The sequence below is a fragment of the Chaetodon trifascialis genome, chromosome 22 (genome assembly GCF_039877785.1).
Source record: "Chaetodon trifascialis isolate fChaTrf1 chromosome 22, fChaTrf1.hap1, whole genome shotgun sequence".
NCBI classification, from domain to species: domain Eukaryota; kingdom Metazoa; phylum Chordata; class Actinopteri; order Chaetodontiformes; family Chaetodontidae; genus Chaetodon; species Chaetodon trifascialis.
In genome coordinates, this window is record NC_092077.1 from 7,958,955 (window position 1) to 7,964,954 (window position 6,000).

Below are 6,000 nucleotides of genomic sequence, written 5' to 3' on the forward strand. Positions count from 1 at the left end.
TCCTACTGCTCTGGCCGGGCACACGCTGTTTTTATTGGACATACCTGAGTAGAAACTGATCCAGATGGACTGCACACAAATTCTCAGCAGGTTTTCCATGTGTCACTTTTTTTTTTTTTTTGTAAACTGCCAAAAACAGAACACTGTGACAGGTAGTATAGTACATACTGTACACAAGTAGTATGGAACAGGGACAAAAATAGACGTGTCTCCCAGCTGATTGGTCTCCACGCAGTGACTCACAGTGACCTCATGTGGCCGTGCAGAGGAGCTGCAGCATGGAGCCAAAAATCTCCCTGATTCAAGGTAAAGGAAGTGTCGAACTTTCCTCTTCACTGTACATTTCAAGCTTTTGAATGCAATCCCCTGTTTGACAAAAAAGTTAGTGAACTTAGTAAAAAGAGGCACCTGAAGAACGATCCTTAAGTGCTGCCTGCAGTGCTGACAGATGAGGACTACAAACATGTCTGCCCACGCTGCCCTTCCTCAAGCACTGAATCAGCCAATGGCAAGCCTTCAAAGAAGACGCGTCATCACAGTTTCATGCACACCTTGTCAAGATTAACAACAGCCAACATACATTGTGTCCAACATGATATATGCTTCAATATTAGTATTAGATTTATTGTCCATTATTAATCATTGTAAACAATGATTGATAAATTCTTTTAAAATCTATTTTACTCATTTACGTGGACTGAAGCAATGTGTCCTTTTTGAGATATTTTTCTGTTTTTCACCTAAAAACACCAAACCAGTCAAACAATGGGAGTGAAGGCAGAAACATGTATAAAATAATGCCTATTAACAGGAATAATGACTTAAAAATGTATCATTGACATGATATTTATTGTCCATTTACCAAAACATTAAAAATCACACAGTTCAAAGTTTCACTTAACAGAAATGTCTTTGAGACAAATGAGAGTCAAAAGTCACTAAATCATAAATTTCACATTATTTCATTTAGTTAAGACATCAAACACTGAATCTTGAACATCTTGATGTTTGAGCATCGACGCGAAGAGGCGGTGACAACTTCCTGTGTGTGTGAGTCGCGTGTGAGGAGCGTCCAAAACTCACCAGCACAGAAGACGCAGACGGTAACAACGTCCTCTGTGCTGGTCGGGCTGGGCGCTCCTCATCGTCATGGCTGGTGGCTGAAGAGGGTGGCGTCTGGGGGTCCGGGTGGAGGGTAGGCGGCGGGCTCGTCCCACCCTCTGAAACAGGAAAACACGTCAGGACACAAACAGACAACATTTGCATCGTTGGCAGCCATAAAAACAAAGGAATATCATTCAGGAAGGTTCCTAGAATAAATAAAATGCAGACATGAAGTTAACTTTATGTCACTGCTGCTGCTCTTGAAACCTGAGTGAGGGGATTTCTTACTGAGCGCACTGAATGAAAGGTGACCACCGCTCTCCAGCTGGTCCTGCTGTCCTCCATCCTTCTCATCTGGTCCAGATCCTCTCTGTCGTCATGGAAATCTCGGTCCTCCAGGTCGTCTCCTCTTGTGGGGAAGTTGATGCAGTGTGAACAAAGACAGATGCAACAGAGTCAATAAAACAATCTTTGAACGACAGCTGAGTGACGCTCAGACATGCAGAGACTTTTGTTCAAGTTGTCATTAAGTGTTGACTTACAGTCCTCTGGTTCATCTGCACCTTTAGAGAAAAACTGTCTGACACGTCATCATGAACAGTTCACTGATCTGTTACAGGTATCTCATCAAAGAACAAGAACGAGCGTGTGTGTGTGTGTGTGTGTGTGTGTGTGTGTGTGTGTGTGTGTGTGTGTGTGTGTGTGTGTGTGTGTGTGTGTGTGTGAAGGAGAGACTGAGCTAAGGTCTGAAGTTAGCCGACTCCTTGCGATGTTCCTTAGAGTTCCTCTTCAGCCTCTTCATACTTACCTTCTCTGTGCTGCTGTCTTTCCTGCTCCTCTTTTTGGAGGAGCTGAGGTCTGAAGTTAAGGGGGCTGACTCCTTGTGATGTTCCTTAGAGTTCCTCTTCAGCCTCATCATACTTTCCTGCTCCTCTCTGAGGAGGAGCTAAGGTCTGAAGTTAGCCGACTCCTTGTGACACTCCTCAAAGTCCTTCTTCAGCCTCTTCATACTTACCTTCTCTGTGCTGCTGTCTTTCCTCCTCCTCTTTGAGGAGATGAGGTCTGAAGTTAAGGGAGTTGTCTCCTTGTGATGTTCCTTAGAGTTCCTCTTCAGCCTCTTAGTACTTTCCTGCTCCTCTTTGAGGAGGAAATTAGGTCTGAAGTTAGCCGACTCCTTGTGATGCTCCTCAAAGTCCTTCTTCAGCCTCTTCATACTTACCTTCTCTGTGCTGCTGTCTTCCCAGCTCCTCTTTTTGGAGGAGCTGAGGTCTGAAGTTAAGGGAGTTGACTCCTTGTGATGTTCCTTAGAGTTCCTCTTCAGCCTCTTCATACTTACCTTCACTGTGCTGCTGTCTTCCCAGCTCCTCTTTGAAGAGGAGCTAAGTTCTGAAGTTAAGGGAGCTGACTCCTTGTGACACTCCTCAAGGTCCTTCTTCAGCCTCTTCATACTTACCTTCTCTGTGCTGCTGTCTTCCCTGCTCCTCTTTTTGGAGGAGCTGAGGTCTGAAGTTAAGGGAGCTGACTCCTTGTGATGTTCCTCTCAGTTCCTCTTCAGCCTCTTCGTACTTACCTCGGAGGAGCTGAGGCCTGAGGTTGAGGGAGCGCGCTCTTCACACCTTTGGGAAACTGAGGGCTCTTCAGCAGTTGTCTGTCAGCCGCCCGCAGCATGAGGATGAGGAGGAACAGGACGAAGAGCTTCTCACCATCCCTGCCAAAAGTCATCTGGGGGGAACTCCTGATCCAGAGGGGATGGAGGCCTGATGTCATCGTCTTCATCCTGAGAGATGGAGCAATATCCAGAATCTTCACTGAAGGAGTCCAGCCAGTCCGCAGAGTCATCAGTCTCTTCATCCTCAGTGTCTTCATCCTCCTCATCCTCAGTGTCTTCATCCTCTTCATCCTCAGTGTCCTCTTCCTCCTGCTCGTCAACCTCCATCAGCTCATCCTCATCGTCAATTGGGGGAATGCCCTCGCCCTCATCCTCCATAGGAACCTCAACCACATCCTCCTCTTCCTCGTCCGAAGAGATGTAGATCGGGACATCTTCATCGTCACTGTCCACAATCCAGATGACCTCAGGGAGGTCAGCGGCCACAGGACACTCGATGATGTAGTTCACACCACCTGAGGGGAAACACGTGAAAGCAAACTTTACGTATTTGGGGCTCAATAAGCAACAATCCAAGTAAAAGTTAGAAAAACTACAATCTGCTCATTTAATAACTACAGCTGCACGACATGTGACAGCAAGCCACCGACGAAGAGGCTCTGCTGTCAGCACATCAAACACTGCAGCTCCTCCTCTGTTATTTTAGAACATTCACATATTTGAGCCTGTTTTCCTGCTGCATTTACACACATAACTGATGGACACCAACTTCTCACAGCACTGAGACAAACAACAGACAAAGTGTATAAAACTGGATCAAAACTCATTTGGATCTGAGAATTTCTGAATAAAAATCACCACTTGAGGTATTTCTGAGTATATAATGACGTTTAAAATGAGATCAAATGCTGAAAACGCCTCTCATGAGGCCGTGAGCCGTGAGTTCAAATGATGTAATAAACAAGGTGAGGCTGTGCACATCCAGAGTTCTACAGATCTGCTGAAAACAACACGAAACGTAACAATAATCGCTACGCGCCGCGCGCTTTTACGCACGGCTCTTTCCACTTTGCTTTGGACCGAATGCAAACAACAGCAAAACTGGACAACAGAGAACAAAATAGGTAGACGAGATTAAGCCAAACTTCAGCAATCAAAACAAACGAATTGAAAACCTCACACAGAACAACGTGCCCAGGTTTAGTTACACCTGTGCGTCATGACGCCCTGACGCAGCTGAGAGTTCCATCGTCTCCACGCTGCAGGAAAACATCTTTTTAGCATTTTTTGTAATTTGGCCCAATCGACATTTTGTTGCAAATTTTGGAAATTTTGATTCCCTCAAACCAAAATAACAATGTTTTCAAACTACAGCACCAACTTTTGTCCCGGAATATTTAAGACATTCTGTCGAATAATTAATCCATGTTTCACTTTTTAGTTCAAAGTCTGTACTGACGAAGTTTTTAAGGCTTTTAAATAAACAAGTCAAATGATCAAATAAATGGAATAGTTATCCTACCGGGACGGATGTCCAGCTCGGGGTCCCAGCACCCCTGCAGCAGGTGTCCCTCGACGATCCGTGGTCTCCTCCAGGCCATGTCCAAGCTCTTCGGTTTTCCACAATAATCCAACGGTTTTCTTCAGTCTCTTCTTTTCAGCTTCAATTCTCCAGCGAAAGTCTCTTTTCACAGCTTGAGTTTGCAACAAGTCTCCTCGTGTCAAAAGTCAAGTGAAAAGGGGGCAGATTGGTCTGCGGCACCGCTGAAGTAACCTCGGTTTGGGTCAACATTCTGTTTCCATGCCGTTAAATGATGCGCGTTCGAGCGAGACATTTAAATGTTTCTCAGTGATTTATTTGCTATTTGTTTGTATGTCACGATAGTAGAGCTGCTTTGTAAAAAGTAATGGAGTATTTCGTCCATTAGCTCAGCTCTCAGTGATTTTCCTGTGGACAGACTGAACCCACAGACGTCCATTTCTCAGGTTCCAATGTTTTTCAGGTGCAGCCATGTCCTCCGTTTCCACATGTCACCCTCCAATCAGGACTCACATTCTCACAGCTTGAACTCAGTATCTGGACTTAAAATGAACCTGTTCCATGCGTCCTCAAATGCATTCAGCTGCATTTGTTATTAAAGAGGTGTGACAGATGAACGTCTTCACCCACATGCTTATTGATTGTTTTGCCATCCAATCACCCACCCAAATAAAACACTGAACTATATACCTGAGCAGCGACCCCCCCTACCTGCTTCTGGTGGTCAACACCAACGGGCCACATTACTTCTCACTCCATATCTGCAATAATACGAGCTGACCACAAGATGGCAGCACGACCGAGGAGCCCTGTTCATGTTTAATGCAGTACTAGAAATATCAGAAGTCCATTAAAAATTGCACTCAAATACAACACAGCTGGGTTCTTGGTGAAGCTCATGATTTTTGAAATGATTGCTGCAAACATCCAAAGACATGACAGACTTCATATGTTGTCCATCAACCCTCTGATGTTGACGAATGGAGTCTGACTGAGCCTTTCACAAGACATTTTACAAATAACTTTATTGAACAATGCAAAACAAAAGGGAGTGTCAGACAAAAACCCACATACACACAATATAATAAGATAAGATATGATAAGATAAGATATGATGCGCTTTTATTAATCTCCAGAGGGAACATTCATTTGTGGCAGCAGCACAAGGACAGAAATAAGTACAGATAAATAGACACAGTAAAAAATGAATAATAAGAAGTGTGGAAACTAAATATAAATAGAAGTAAAATACAAACTAGCGTTCGTCTGCATCCATATAGAAATATAGCCAATAACATATTAACATAATATAATGAAATAAAGTTTAATCTGGTGTGGGATAGAAGATTTACTATCAGGTGAGATGTACTAATACAGTTTAATATAATATACAGAACAATACAGATAAATGAAATAGAGTTTCAAATATAGTTTCAGCCCATCAGCACACAATGAGAGATGCTATAACAAATAAACCAAAGTGATATGTTCACAGGCAAAAAAACAACAGAAAAAAATATGAAATTAAAAACATTATTTGTTGATTTATGATTATGATCCTTAATTATAATTTGTCAGGACATAGTGGAGAGGATTATTTTGTTGTTGTTATTATTATTATTATTATTATTATTATTATTATTATTATTATTATTATTATTATTATTGGCCATTTTTTCTCTGCGTGTGTTCTCGTGAGTTGTGGCTCGAGCTGTCCCTTGTCTGGATTGGTCCAGCTCAGGAGGCG